Source organism: Anabrus simplex, chromosome 7, assembly GCF_040414725.1.
Source record: "Anabrus simplex isolate iqAnaSimp1 chromosome 7, ASM4041472v1, whole genome shotgun sequence".
Lineage (NCBI taxonomy): Eukaryota > Metazoa > Arthropoda > Insecta > Orthoptera > Tettigoniidae > Anabrus > Anabrus simplex.
The window spans coordinates 196,435,989-196,453,197 of record NC_090271.1 but is presented as its reverse complement, the minus strand read 5'-3'; positions in this window follow the sequence as shown (position 1 = coordinate 196,453,197).

The following is a 17,209-nucleotide window of genomic DNA, read 5'->3' as shown; positions in this document are numbered from 1 at the left end:
TCTGACCCAACTTGGCAGGTTCGATCCTGGCTCAGTCCGGTGGTATTTGAAGGTGCTCAAATACGTCAGCCTCGTGTCGGTAGTTTTACTGGCACGTAAAAGAACTCCCGCGGGACAACATTTCGGCACATTGGGGTCTCCGAAAACCGATAAAGTAGTTAGTAGGACGTAAAGGAAATTAAATTATTATTATTATTATTATTATTATTATTATTATTATTATTATTATTATTATTATTATTATTATTATTACCAAAAGTGTTGACTGTAAGTATCATAGCCCACTGCGTAGCTGACTCACACGACTAATATTTGCTAAATTCTTGAACGCAACATACAAGTAGTATGTTTTGAAGGTAGTAAATTTGGGTTTAGCATGACGTTTACCGACCTACTGAAGTTCTATAATTTAACTTGTGGATTGCCAAAGGATGTATCAGCACTGAAATAGTTTAAACATTATCTGTGAAATGTACTGGTGTAGAATGCTGCGTTTTTCTTGGACAGTAAGAAGAACCAGTGTGTCCGTTCTTCAGGAGCTGAAGATTTAAAAAAAAATCGTTACATATCAGTGAAGGAATACTGCAGTTCTTTGGACACATTGCAAGACGACCTACAGAAAATCTAGAGCAGTTAATCATGGAAGGGCAGTAGACCACGAGGAAGGACTGTAACCAGATGGATTGGACAAGTGAAGACTATCACTGATTTATCTGCCAGTGTACCCTGAGTAAATCTGAAGATCGTTCGGGATGGTGACACTACAGAAGAGATGTGACCAGCAAAGTCAGTGTGGTCACAACACTCAGAAATATGTAAATCGATTTGTGATGACGATGAAACTTTTTACCACTATCGAAAACGTATTTAAATTTTTGTCACCATATACCTAAAATATAAATTTATTAAATGAATAGATAATTATCAGAAATGGCATCTCTGCGATATTCTGTCTAAATGGAATGGAATATAGTCGCCTAGAAGTATGCAGATATTTAAGTCTTAAACCTTGCTGCTCCTAGGGAAACAACGCTGCGAAATGTAGACGGAATGTAATTAAGTTTAATCTTCAGGAATTTTAATTACTTTCGTTGGAGAGTCTATTTAGCACATCTTAAGAGTTTGAAAATTTCCCACCTTACCGAATGAATTACTGTGACCTCGCTATAAAGGTATCTGCAGCCAAACGTATGCTGTACAATAGGGATTCAATTCTTTTCAATTCTTTTCCGAAATATGAGCAACATTACAATTTTTTTTTAACAGCAATACTTCATGTCATATCTTCTCGAGGTCGTGATAATATAATAATAATAATAATAATAATAATAATAATAATAATAATAATAATAATAATAATAATAATAATAATAATAATAATAATAATTGTACCGGGTGGTACACCTCCACGCCGCTAGTTCAAATATTGCGCCAGTTGAAACTCCTCTACAGGAGAAAGCCTGAACTTTAACAAACTGTATTAACTCAACAGTTTCTCCGAAGATAGCTCTGTGTGAATTTTGATGTGTTTGTGTTTGTATTTGATCAAGAAGTGTGGACGTTCTCTACCAGGTGTCTCTACTAAAAACTATGATTACGCACTCTGGTGCGAAGGAATGAACCTTCTTGAAGAAATTTAGTATTCATAAGTTTTGTTTTTACTATATTTTGTTCTGTTATCTTTGGGTTGGCAACATTAATCCTTTCTATCAGCCTGTTTTGAATTTAGCCAATCCCAAATTTCTTTAATTTTTTCCAACCAATCATGTATGTCTTCTTCGACGTAGATATGTTGCTCTAAGCTATCCAATAAAAGCGAAAGGGCGTGTCTACTCATTCCTGAAAGGTCTCGAATTTTCCACGAGGGTATAAAAACTGCTGATTTTCTTGTCTCGGTGCCACTAGTATAACATCTAACTCAGTGTGTGAATATGTAGCAGGGGGCGGGAAGCGCCTCTTTCTTCAAGCAGCTGTTCTTCTACAAGGTAATGGCCTGTTAACCTTTATTTCTTGCTAGCTCAGCAGTTTAACTCTCGGGGAGGGTTCGAAACCTTTAGTATGTAGCCTACCTTTTTAAAATGTAAATTCCTTTTCTGTCTATGTAAAATCTATAAATTTCTTTTACTGTAAAGCGGGGATAGAGAGTGCTTTACCCTCTCGAACTCCCCTTCATTTTGAAATTGAGGTGACTACGTTTTCATAACCGTTTCTTCTCTTCCTTAAAATATTAAAGTTTTCTCATACGGGTCACCTCCTTAGCTTGGGATTAGCCCCTGTGTTTCGGCCTAGAGCCACTTAGGTTTTAAAAGTGTATTTAGGAGTGCAAGTTCACGCCTCCAATCCCTTCTATACTTTGGGCCAGTAACTTAACCTGATATTTTGTTTTCTTCTTGAGAAGGTCCAGTAGATTGGGTACGAGGTACCCCTGTGTCATTATATGTGTGCCTTGAGGGCAGTTAGTGTAAAGTCAGTTTATGGCCTCTTAAATAGGCTTGAAGACTTTGAGAGCGCATCTGCTCTTTCTTGTGTGTGAAAGGTGCCTCTGGGAGGCTTGAGTTAAAAGTTGGGAGCAAGGGCTCCATGCATTTAAGGGTTTTCTGCCCTTTAGCAATTGTGGTGGTGAGCTGAGAGCTCAGAAATTAATCTTGGGGTTCGAAGCCCACATCTTGTAACGAACTGTAATTTGTTAATTTGTTGATCTGCTACTTGGTACCTGTTATACTCTGTTATTTGTTGATTTTGAAAAGAAAATATAACCTTTGTTAAAGTTTTAAATTAACTTTAATTTTGTAGTTGAGACCTATTCCAGCCCGCACCTTCTTTCACCTCTGCTGATCCACTAAAACACGGTAACAAGTGGTAGCAGAGCGTGGTTGAATGGGTCTCAGTATAGCCCCTTTCGAAGGCTAAATAAGTTATAGCTTTTGGTTCGAATTCTAATAATTTTCTCAGTCGCTGGTTTTCTGATTCTTTCTAAATTTGTAAAGTTCTGTCATCATGCCCGGCCCTCGCGATGTCCTCCATCCCGGCTATTTGCGCAAGGAGGAATTGATTTATGAATTAACTATTAGAAATGTGCAATCTGGAGGCACGGTTGCAGTAGACACCAACAAGCTTAAAGATTCCCTGAATTTGCCTATTTCCATCCCCACTTTGGGTGAGAAAGAGATTGACGACTCTGTCTCCACGCTCACTGACAATACTACTGAGCTGGCATCCGTAGTTAGTTTTTTTGAAGAAAATGATCCTTCTCCTAATCAACTTAAACGTGTGCAAGCCAGGTTATTTCATTTTTTCTAATAGAGTTAACGATCTGTTGTCTCTAAAGTTGAATGACATTCAAAGGAAGGAAGCTAGTGTTGTTCTCGATAACCTTTCTGATTTGTCCAGTAAGGTTAGCCTATTGTTAACCGGGGCAGTCCCTCCCAAAACCGCCCAACCCGCTACGGTAAACGTAGTTAGCGAGGAAGACTCTTCTAAAGGAGAAGAGAATAGGAAATCTGTAGGAACTCAACAAACCTCTGCCCCATTAGACAATGAATCCGAACGTCGTACTTCACTGAATAATGCACCTTCCGAAACAGCTTCTCCGCCCCTTAGAACCTTACCTACTATGTCACCTGGCTTCAGCAGTTTGCCCCATCCTTTAGGAATGTTGCTCAAAGGTATTTCTAAGTTTTCTGTTAACTCTACAGTGACGTTATTTCATTCTTAAGGTTTTTTGTTGAGTTTCAGGATCATGCTCTTGTTTTTTCTCTTTCGCCGTGTCAAATTCTGCAAATTATTTATCCCTATTCCGTTGGTGTTCTCTCAGACAAGATAGTTAGGGCAATTGCTGAACAATCATACATAGAAGACTTCCATGTCCATCTGTTAGCAAATTTTATTCCGGCCCGAGCTAGGTCTTCACTAATTCAAAAGTACTACTACCGAGTACAGCGTCTGGATGAGAACCTTGCCGACTTCATCCAAGATATTAAGTTCTACACTAGGGTATTTGCTCTACATTTCCCTGGAGGGTAAACAGATTAAGATAGAAGATAGACTAATAATAATAATAATAATAATAATAATAATAATAATAATAATAATAATAATAATAATAATAATAATAATAATAATAATAATAATAATCTTTCCAAATGCGGTCAGTATCCAGTAGGGAGATAATGGGTTCGAACCCCACTGTCGGTAGCCCTGAAGATGGTTTTTACCGAGCTCGATAGCTGCAGTCGCTTAAGTGCGGCCAGTATCCAGTATTCGGGAGATAGTATGTTCGAACCCCACTGTCGGCAACCCTGAAAATGGTTTTCTGTGGTTTCCCACTTTCACATCAGGCAAATTCTGGGGCTGTACCTTAATTAAGGCCACGGCCGCTTCCTTCCCACTCCTAGCCCCTTCCTGTCCCATCGTCGCCATAAGACCTATCTGTGTCGGTGCGACGCAAAGCAACTAGCAAAAAAAAAAGATGGTTTCCCATGGTTTCCCATTTTCATATCAGGTACCTTAATTAGGCCCATGGCCGCTTCCTTCCCTCTCCTAGTCCTTTCTTATCCCATCGTCGCCATAAGGTCTATCTGTGTCGGTGTGACGTAAAGCAACTTGTAAAAAAACCTTTTAAATCCGTTTACCCTCTCTGATTGGTTTTTCTCTCGGACTCAGCGAGGGAGTCCACCTATACCACCTCAAAGCAGTGTCCTTGAGGGTGAGACTTTGGGTCGGAGAAAAAACTGGGGAGGAGGACCAGTACTTCTCCCAGGCGGCTTCACTTTCTATCTCACTATCTCCCGGATGCAAGCTCATAGCTGCCAAATGCACGGCCAACTATCCCTGTCTTCATCGTAGAAAGTAAGACAGCAGGGAACATAGCGCTAATGATAGTTGCATATTATGAATGAAAACGATCTGCGATTAACTGTTACGTTAGAGAAGGAAGTGTACATTGTACATTGAGACTGTGAATAGATAGGCCGGTGATGTACAAAGCCTTGCAACTGCTCAGTTGGAATGAGCACACTCCATGACTGAGATGCCAGGATACGACGAAATTAGAAAAGGCTGGTTTTTAATCTTCCGGTTATCGTAACTTCTTTTTTTTGTTATCGCCTATCGCAAGGTCTCATACTCACTCGTTTACAAACAAATATTTGCTTATTTGGCCTAGAAAAGGATCGTTTTATATTCTACTTGATCTAACTGGGTTGGTCTGGGATGTATCTACACTGACTGACAGAGCAAATGCAACACCAAGAAGGAGTGGTTCGAAAGGGATGAAAGTTGGGGAAAAAACAGAGACGGCACGGACGAATAATTGATGTTTATTTCAAACCGATATGCAGGTTACACAATGCGCATGGCATCGACTCAGTAGGATGTAGGACCACCGCGTGCGGCGATGCACGCAGAAACACGTCGAGGTACAGAGTCAATAAGAGTGCGGATGGTGTCCTGAGGGATGGTTCTCCATTCTCTGTCAACCATTTGCCACAGTTGGTCGTCCGTACGAGGCTGGGGCAGAGTTTGCAAACGGCGTCCAATGAGATCCCACACGTGTTCGATTGGTGAGAGATCCGGAGAGTACGCTGGCCACGGAAGCATCTGTACACCTCGTAGAGCCTGTTGGGAGATGCGAGCAGTGTGTGGGCGGGCATTATCCTGCTGAAACGGAACATTGGGCAGCCCCTGAAGGTACGGGAGTGCCACCGGCCGCAGCACATGCTGCACGTAGCGGTGGGCATTTAACGTGCCTTGAATACGCACTAGAGGTGACGTGGAATCATACGCAATAGCGCCCCAAACCATGATGCCGCGTTGTCTAGTGGTAGGGCGCTCCACAGTTACTGCCGGATTTGACCTTTCTCCACGCCGACGCCACACTCGTCTGCGGTGACTATCACTGACAGAACAGAAGCGTGACTCATCGGAGAACACGACGTTCCGCCATTCCCTCATCCAAGTCGCTCTAGCCCGGCACCATGCCAGGCGTGCACGTCTATGCTGTGGAGTCAATGGTAGTCTTCTGAGCGGACGCCGGGAGTGCAGGCCTCCTTCAACCAATCGACGGGAAATTGTTCTGGTCGATATTGGAACAGCCAGGGTGTCTTGCACATGCTGAAGAATGGCGGTTGACGTGGCGTGCGGGGCTGCCACCGCTTGGCGGCGGATGCGCCGATCCTCGCGTGCTGACGTCACTCGGGCTGCGCCTGGACCCCTCGCACGTGCCACATGTCCCTGCGCCAACCATCTTCGCCACAGGCGCTGCACCGTGGACACATCCCTATGGGTATCGGCTGCGATTTGACGAAGCGACCAAGCTGCCCTTCTCAGCCCGATCACCATACCCCTCGTAAAGTCGTCTGTCTGCTGGAAATGCCTCCGTTGACGGCGGCCTGGCATTCTTAGCTATACACGTGTCCTGTGGCACACGACAGCACGTTCTACAATGACTGTCGGCTGAGAAATCACGGTACGAAGTGGGCCATTTGCCAACGCCGTGTCCCATTTATCGTTCGCTACGTGCGCAGCACAGCGGCGCATTTCACATCATGAGCATACCTCAGTGACGTCAGTCTACCCTGCAATTGGCATAAAGTTCTGACCACTCCTTCTTGGTGTTGCATTTGCTCTGTCAGTCAGTGTATTTATAGTCGTCATGTAACGCGTAACGTGCGTTATTCGCATTGTATCCGTGATTGTTTTAAGAGCTGGCTCCATTCTTCAATAATATTGAATTAATATAGCCACTAAAGATTCCTGATTCTTAGAGAATGTTGTTCTAGAGAGCTGTGGATACTTACATGAATGTTTGCGCATGCTTGGATTTGAAGCGTCCAGCCACTGTCAGCCCTGACGGGTGACAGCACTTTGCCACTTCAGTCACGCTTGCCAAACGCCGTTAGGTTCTCAGAAAACATACTTGTACTGAATAGCTATCCATCTCGCCATCCACCTCCTTTCCATATCTCTGATTCATGTTTTACAGCGTTCATTTTGCATTCTGTCACAACAGATTATTTCGCACAATCTGTTAACTATATCGTATTAGCGGTATATGTATTATAAAGCCACGCAATAAGCGGCATGTTTGCGGAATGGTCCTTTTAACTTGGCACAATACAGCATATGGTCGCCTTTCCTGTGCAAGTCTGCCTTGTTTTACGTTGCTGAGACATTAGTAGCAAGCAGAACAATATCGACCCTATGGACATTTGGTGTTAGATGGGTTGCGTATCGTTATGAATTACAAGGGGCTGGTAAACCACCCCATATACGTACATACAATATTATATCTTCATTATTGACCGTTATGCCTTTCAGCGTTCAATCTGAAAGCCTCTTTGAATTAACTAAACGTCTTCACAATACTATATTTGCAACTACTTTTGTGATGTTGTTGCGTTCCACACCCCTTTTAATTAAATCCCATTAAATCATTCAAATCCGAGTGTAACCGTCGTCGTGTTCGTTTCTCTCCGCTTGTCTCACCCTCTGTAACCGAGTCCGTCATTCTCCTAGGTAACCTACCCTCCTCCTCCTTTCGCCTCTCTTAATCGCAGTATTTATTTATTTATTTAGTGTATGGCATTACACATGGAGGAACATTTGTTTCAAATATAGAATATAAAACAAAAATAACAGTATAACAAACACAAATAAATATATAGCCTAACGTACAGTCTGGTTATCCATTCAAGGCTCAATAGTGTAGTACTGAAAAAGTCACTCAGATCACCGAGGTAGGCTCTCAATTTTCACTTCAGCACCGAAATCTATTTAGGCGGGCAGCTCCGTCCATCGAGTTCATTCTTAACGTAGCCTTTATCTTATCATTTTGAATAACCTCCTACCATTGTTCGCACATGCTTTTACCAGCAATCATTCCCATTAATTCCATATCCGCTGTTTTTAACTTATGACATATACATCCTGAGTACACCAAATTTCACTTGCGTACAACAAAGTATTCAGACCTATGGAAATATAATTTCGTCCAGTGTCAGAAGTATTAAGTCAGCAACATACAAAATACAAATTGTACAACATGATATATAGGTCTATATATATATTAATAACAACAAAACATAATTGAAAATAAAGTTATATAAAGAAATAAGGATTAAGGTGGTGGATCTGGACAGTGTAGTGACCCCGTATCGAGCACAGCGCGTGGAGAATACAACGAAGTAAGTACCAAGGCCCACAAAAAGTCTCAAATGCCGCTGTCTTCGTTGATATTAAGCCATATAAGTGAATTTTAACAAACTAATTTACGTTTATCTAGTTCAAACAATTACGAACTTCTAGTTGTAGGGACTCAGTACAATGGACGTTACGTTTTAATATAAATTAACCTCCAGTAAGAAAATACGAAATATCTTACATTCATTTATGTGTAATCTCCTCGTTTCTTTGTTATTATTATTATTATTATTATTATTATTATTATTATTATTATTATTATTATACCCGGCCCGATAGCTAAATGGTTAGCGTGCTGGCCTTTGGTCACAGGGGTCCTGGGTTCGATTCCCGGCAGGGTCGAGAAGAATTTTAACCATAGTTGGTTAATTCCCCTGGCACGGGGACTGGGTGTATGTGTCGTCTTCATCATCATTTCATCCTCATCATGGCGCCCAGGTCGCCTACGGGAGTCAAATCAAAAGATCTGCACATGGCGAGCCGAAGTCTTCGGACACATCCCGACTCTAAAACAGTATGCCATTTCATTATTATTATTATTATTATTATTATTATTATTATTATTATTATTATTATTGCCGGCACCCGTGGTGTAGGGGTAGCGTGCCTGCCTCTTACCTGCAGGCCCCGGGTTCGATTCCTGCCCAGGTCAGGGATTTTTACCTGGACCTGAGGGTTGGTTCGAGGTCCACTCAGCCTACGTGATTAGAATTGAGGAGCTATCTGACGGTGAGATAGCGACCCTGGTCTAGAAAGCCAAGAATAACGGCCGAGAGGATTCGTCGTGCTGACCACACGACACCTCGTAATCTGCAGGCCTTCAGGCTGAGTAGCGGTCGCTTGGTAGGCCAAGGTCATTCAAGGGATGTAGTGCCATGGGATTTGGTTTGTTGGTTTGAGGGTATTATTATTATTATTATTATTATTATTATTATTATTATTATTATCGTGTACTGATTAATTAGCCGGCCCCAAGCTCTAAGGGTAGTGTGTTTGCATATCACTCGGAAGCCCCGGTTTCGATTCAAGACTAGGTCAGATATTTTTATCTTGACCTGAGGGTTGGTTATGTCCACTCAGCCTACACATAATTACAATTTAGGAGCTATCGGACGGTGAGGTGACGACTTTCGTCCAGATAAACCAAAAATAAAGGCCGAGAGGATTCATCTCGCTGAGCATGCATTGCCCCGTAATCTGCAGGCCTTCGGTCTGAGAAGCGGTCGCTTAGTAGGCTTTAGTGAAATGGGAGATATTGATTGAAAAAAATAAGTTAAATGACAGTTTTAGTCAAAGTGACCTCCGTTACTTTGGAGCCGCGCAGGTAAGCAAACACACTTTAAAGACACAGTGATTGTTAACCGTGGTGTTTCTGGATAATTTAGTACTTAACCACGCGTAGTACACAACAACGTTCTTATCTGATTTCCTCGTGCCGGGAATTCTAATCTGGGTAACAACATAGTTACGGGAATGAGAGTATGTTCTGTGAAATGATATCTGCATTGAGCGAGCGTTCCACCCGAGGTCGCTCTGCCACACCGCCCACTCCAGCAGGTCATGATGCATGGCTGGCTGTCGAAGATTATTCACAAGAAATGCTGTGTGCTAAAATATTTTGAGTGATGGATTCACGCGAGAAGTCGACAGTAATAAGTTATTTCTCATGCTTTGAAGGTAGTTCTTAAGGTATATAGCATTTCTTCCCCGCAGTAATAAACTAATAATAATAATGATGCTATTTGTTTTACGTCCCACTAACTACTTTTTGGTCTTCGGAGATGCCGAGGTGCCGGAATTTAGTCCCGTGGGAGTTCTTTTACGTGCCAGTAAATCTACCGACACGAGGCTGACGTATTTGAGCACCTTCAAATACCACCGGACTGAGCCAGGATCGAACCTGCCACGCTGGGGTCAGAAGGCCAGCGCCTTAACCGTCTGAGCCACTCAGCCCGGCAGCAGCAATAAACTCATGCGCTTTGATTTATACAAGAAATGTTTTCTTATATTTCCATTTTAGGTTGCATCGCAAGCGTGCCTACTTAAATTTATTTATTTTTAAATGATAGATGATAGAACATATGCTATACACTTTAAATGAATCAGTATTGAATACAGGCCTTGTTCGATTAGAACTGCTGGCACTATCATGGAGCACATGTTGTCCTTAGTTTGTACAATGAACTCTTCCTATCATTTAGAAAAGCGCACTTGCTTTGATCTCCAACTCCCGTGTTAAAGGTTGTGATATCGATAGCCTACTCAACTTCGTCGATTGGTGTATGAAAGTGCTTAAAAGCGAGAAATTCGCGTCAGAAAGTTAAAACCAGTTCGCCTTTTTGGTGTAGTGGTTAGTGTGATTAGCTGCCACCCCCGGAGGCCCGGGTTCGATTCCCGGCTCTGCCACGAAATTGAAAAAAACAAGTGGTACGAGGGCTGGAACGGGGTCCACTCAGCCTCTGAAGGTCAACTGAGTAGAGGTGGGTTCGTTTCCCATCTCAGCCATACAGGAAGTGGTTTTCCGAGGTTTCTCACTTCTCCTCCAGGCAAAGGCCGGGATGGTACCTAACTTAAGGCCACGGCTGCTTCCTTTCCACGTCCTTGTCTATCCCTTCCAATCTTCCCATCCCCCGCAAGGCCCCTCTCCAGCATAGCAGGTGAGGCCGCCTGGGCGATGTACTGGTCATCCTCCCCAGTTGTATCCCCGACCCAGTGTCTGAAGCTCCAGGACACTGCCCTTGAGGCGGTAGAGGTGGGATCCCTCGCTGAGTCCGAGGGAAATACCGACCCTGGAGGGTAAACAGATAAAGAAGAAGAAGAAGAAGAAGAAGCAGAAGAAGAAGAAGAAGAAGAAGAAGAAGAAGAAGAAGAACAAGCAACCTTGCATTTTTAAATGATCATTCATGTCGTGATCACAAACACAAACCGCTGTGGATGGGGGCTGTAGAATAACACCCACCGTATCCCTGCCTGCCGTAAGAGGAGACTAATAGGGGCCCCAGGGGTTCTTAACTTGGTAGTGTCGGTTGGTGACCACGGGAATCTTAGCTGAGTTCTGACATTACTTCCAATTAATTTTTCCTAGGCTCCTCAATTTCATCTGTCCTACGTGGCCTTCCTTGGTCAACTCTTGTTCTTTTCCGACCCCGACGGTATGACGTATGGAGGTCTAGGGAGTCTTTCATCTTCACGCCTTTCGTGGCCCTTGTCTTTCTTTGGCCGATACTTTCATTTATCGAAGTGTCGGATCCCTTCTATATTATCCCTCTCGTTGGTGTTAATGGAGGATGGTTGCCCAGTTGTATTTCCTCTTAAAACAATAATCACCACCACTGACCACCTCACAGCCACAGGAATTCACGTTCTACATGGGATCAAAACCACAAAGGCAGTTCTTATTTTTAAAAATCCTATGTGGATTGATCGGAATTCATACGCGGCCGCCTTGGTGAAGAGCCAATGACTCTGCCACTCGACTACCAGGCCCTCAGAAGATTTATCTGCATGTTGGTGTGGCGATCGTTGTTGATTTAAGGGGAAACACAGCAGATAACCACTCACCCTTAATTCTGCCGAGCGAGTATAGCAGCGTACTTTGGGCTATGCAGCTGTTACGATTACCTTCGGGAGATGATGAGTTTTCCGTGGTTTCCCATTTTAATATCAATCAATCAATCAATCAATCAATCAATCAATCAATCAATCAATCAATCAATCAATCAATCAATCAATCAATCAATCAATCAATCAATCAATCAATCAATCAATCAATCAATCAATCAATCAATCAATCAATCAATCAATCAATCAATCAATCAATCAATCAATCGCCTGGCGCAAGTCTGACTTTCAGTGAAATACGTCTATTAAACACAATTTTATTTACAACTGGCCGATGATAACTAAAGAGAGGGACGAAATTTATTGTGGTGGGCAACTGTCACGTCAGTAAATAAATAAATAAATAAATAAATAAATAAATAAATAAAAAAATCAATAAATAAATAAATAAATAAATAAATAAATAAATAAATAAATGCCTGGCTCCATGGCTAAATGATTAGCGTGGGCGCCTTAGGTCCAGGGGATTCTGGGTTCGATTTCTGGCTGGGTTGGGGATTTTAACCTTCATTGGTTAATTCCAATGGTTCAGGATCTGGGTGTGTGTGCCGTCTTCATCATTAGAATTCATCGTAGGTAGGGTCCCACTCTCACAGATGCGCAGGTCGCCTATATGGTGTCAAATCGAAAGACCGGCACCAGGCCTCTTTGGACGCCATACGCCATTATTATTATTATTATTATTATTATTATTATTATTATTATTATTAATATTATTATTATTATTATTATTATTATTATAAAGTGAAATTAATAACAACTGGTTAACTGGTTTTATATTTACAGCTGTTGTGTTATTAATGCTACTTATTTACTACCTGGCTGGTCGCCTAGCTGCTGTCGTATCCCGGCCAACAGGTGAGACGCCGAGCGGTGAGTGGAATCACCTGATGGCTAACAACAGTACTAAAAACGAAAGGGATATAAGATGGTAATTTATAGGCGTAAGGTAAGTTGGTTGTTAAGAGTTGAAACTCATATGATTTCCTATATATGTGCGTATATTGACAGATGATGTACAAAGAATATACACGTACAATTGAAGTCGGTCACGTATTGTGACGTACTGGAACTAGCCTTCCTCAGAACGGCTACTCCAAGTAAATGCAAGTGGACTCTAAAGCATTAGAGTCCCACTGAAATGCTAAGCGATGTTAAAAACAGAGTATCGTGAAATCTCACAGAGATTCCTCAAGCTTTAAGTTGCCAACTACGATAAAACCCAGAAGAACTCGGGCTTAAGTCGAGAATCAAAGTATGAATGGTGAATACCAAGTGTTAGCACCACCGTTCAACCTGATCTACTAAGAAATATTCTAAGTAGCGAGACCGCTTGGAGAATTGATCGCAACTCTCTAACGTGAGCGGAAGGCAAGGCTCCCAAAGCGAAGACTAATGCAATAAGACGCTTGTTCCTTCAATTACATACGTATTTAAAGGGACTAGCAATATGATATGAGGTTCTCCCCTCCTCTCAGATAAAGCCTTACTGGCTTACTATTGGTGCTACCACCTCCCCCATGTATCTCAAATCCCACACTATGCACGTGGCAATATTTATTAACATGAACTTGACTTCTCGCCCTTAAACCTATGCTCATAAAATAACTTCCCCATTTCTAATACTTGTCATCATAAACATGACGCTGCGTCCCGTTTCACTTAATTGGGTCGCCCATTAATTTTAAGTATGGTATCCTTCAAACTACCCCCATTTTCTTGCCATCTCCAGACGACAGGACGTGACTTTTTAGATTTGTCCGTATCGACTTCCTCGTGAGACCTCTTGACCTCACACAACTCTGTTTTTAACTGTCATTCTATATCACCCCCAACACATGGCTGCTTCGACAGCAAGGCCAGTGGATTGAGTTACCAAAATAATCACTATGTATTACTTATGTGCTGCTACTTGATGAAGGTTCGTGTCCCTGGACATGACACCTCCCCCCTTAGGAAAGAAACTAGTTGCCACACATGCAACTGGTTTCCACCTGAGTACACGTACATACAGGGTTAATTACCGCATGTACCTTACATAGCACATTACATTTTAGCAATATTACATTACATTTCATAGATACACTTCAACTTATTACATTTTGACATTAATACAATTCTCTTTACCCTTCATACAATTAATGTTCATAATACATTTCACATTACAATTAACATATTTTTTCACAGTAAACCATATTGCATTAATACATTTCAATTCATATATTCCACAGTACATGTAGTACTTAATATAACATAGTTTAGATTTAACATCTAATACATATCAATTTATATGTTTCACAGTACATATAACATTTCATTTTTTATTTCACAGTACTGATATAACTCATTTTACAGTGATTAATACATATCAATTTATATATGTCACAGTACATATAACACTTCATTTTTTTTCATTTTACAGTACTTAATATCACTCGTTTACATTTCACATTTTTTATTTCACATTTCACAGTAATTAACACATATCAATTTATATGCTTCACAGTACATACAACTTTACCTTCCAGCCTTCTCTGGTCGGTTTTAACTTCCGTACCAAACTCTTGGAATGGCCGGCTTCGAGATTGCAATAGCAACTCGGTTCCCCTGACTATACTTCTTGAGTAAGTCTTACAAACTTGTGCAGTCACTGCTGACACATTATCCGTACCAAACTCATAGGAATGGACGCTTGGACCGTGCCTCTCTCGACACGTCCGAACTGTGCCTCCTTAGGCCAGTCTCACAAATTTTTGTGCAGTCATTACTGACACATAACCCGTACCAAACTCATAGGAATGGACGCTTGGGTCTTGCCTCTCTCGACAAGCCCGAACTGTGCCTTCTTAGGCCAGTCTCACAAATTCTTGTGCAGCTATTACTGACATTACCCGTACCAAACTCATAGGAATGGACGCTTGGGTCTTGCCTCCCTCGACAAGCCCGAACTGTGCCTCCTTAGGCCAGTCTCATGAAATTTTACCTTAACATAAGGTTGCCTGTTCGACTCTGCCCCTTGGCAAGTCTTTTTTTTTCTTACTTTAATAATTTTAAAGTTACATTCGTTACATTACAGCCTTAACACTGTCTTACTAGTGATTCATTACTTATACAATGGTCATTGAAATTTTTTACTTTACTAATGTGGTTACGCTCCCTCTTTATTGCCTCCTTGGCTCTCTGATGAGAGACCTTTCATTAAGCTCTATACTGGAAGTAGTAAGATCTGTCATACTTCTACCCCTGCGCTCATTTACGCGCTTACCTCTTACATACTCCTGTCTATCAAAGTGCACTGTAACGTCCTCGTCTGAACAATGTGAGTTAGGACCATTAATTATAGTTTGGCGGATACATACCCTTCCGCAACACTCATCTCCTAGCTCTGACAGTTTATGAGCAAGTGTAAATCTTTTGCAACATCTTTTGCAACAACAGCAGGAACATAATAATAACAAAATAACAGCAATTGTTCCTCCACCTATATAAGACAGAAAATTCAACTTATCCAATTTATGATTTTGCTTTAATTCATCCTCCTGTTCAAGTATTAATTTTTCAACTGCCTCTACTTTATGACTTGCTAATTTTAATTCCTCTGCATGGTGAAGTACATTTACCAACGGTATCTTTCCTTCATCCTGCAATTGACTCAATTTAGTGTTAATTCCTAAATGATCGCAACAGTCATACTGTAACAATAGATCAGGTACAAACCCTTGATCTTTGGTACTATTTGTTTTAATTACATTTGAAGATTGAATTTTTGATTTTGGCCCAAAGGCCGTACATCTATTAAACATTGTTATTATTCCTGTACCTGTTAACTTAGCATCACTTGTGTGCAGCTCTTGACATACTACTGTTATTTTTACCTCCTGTGGAGCGATATAAATCCACTTATTTTCTCTTAAGGGAAACCACATTACTTCTTGTACTCTAATTACATTTTTTTGACAATCTTGTGGCATAACCTGTGCCCCTGTCAACAATTTTACTGCACATTCCTCATGTGAATGAGCTAGTTTGATAGCAAACTCTTGTTTGCATACCTTAAGTTTATCACTCAACCTCTTACAATTATTAATTTGATTTTCAGTTAACATTACATAATTTTGCCTGTTCTGGTCCAAAAGAATAAATTCATTTTCACTATTAATAAAAACAAAGTTTTCTATCTCACCATTCACTCTTGTTGGGAATGGTATAACCTTAATAAGATCATATTTTACCTTATCTACCAAAGGTACCTTTACAATGTAACCAAGTATTTCTTTAGTAATGAACACTTCAATCTCTGCTATTCTAGTTATTAAATAGCCATAAGCCAGTCTCAACTCAACAGGTAATGTCATTTCTGGTGGGAAATTATTCTGTGCCTTTGAAAACGACTTTATTATATCACTAGGACTTATAATCTGAGGTTGTAAGACTCCCTTTTGAGCCAACATTATTCCATTTAACAGAATCTCATAATGATCTTTTAATTGCGCTAAGAATCCTTGCGTGTCAATTAAATGCCTATTGACCGCGATTTCAATCTCCGTTCTCCTAAATGCGCTTTCTATTTGCTCAGTCTCATCCTTCAGATATCCCCGTATTGTTGCTATATTATCGCTTAATTCTTTTTCGTTCTTAGCGACGTCATACAATGAGCTATTCATTGATTGTAACGTACTTTTTACTACAATCATCTGTTCTTTCGCGACTTTCAACATCGACAAATTCTCTGATTCAAGATCCTTAATGTGACTTTGATAATAGGCTGCATCTCGCGAGTCTAAGGTTCCAAATAAAATTTTAGCAATACTTCCTACAAAATTAAGAACTCCTCGCTTCATTCTATTCTGATCTGAATTTTCTTTCTCCTCAGTCTTAGTTGTTTGCCTTATTAATTCACGCAAATTTTGAGTTTTATTTAATTGCACAATTAAAAGCTTTACCTCATTCTCACACGTATATGTTAAATTTACTTCCAGTTCTGAACACAATCTCATGGTTCTCTGAATGTATTTCTTACCAACATTATACGCATCATTTAACGCTTCTAAATTTACATAAGTTACTACCTTCCATTCAGTGTTATAGAGTTGAACTTCACCTAGCTTGTCGAAATAAACCCCTGGGGTGGACTCATATGGTTGGAGCTGGAAATCAATTGCCTTTCCTCCTTTCGTAAATATCGCCATCACTGCGATCGCCGCTGCTATCAGCGCCATTGACCTGCAAGTAACAGATTTGTGTTACCTTGCGTTGCCTATAATTTATTACTGGTTGTTCACAATGTATTTACATACAATTTTCCTTCTCATTTAAATATATAACTTTAATCGGTTACTGTGTACTGTAACGCGCTTCCCTCGCTTATTCATATTCAAAACGCAGTTCA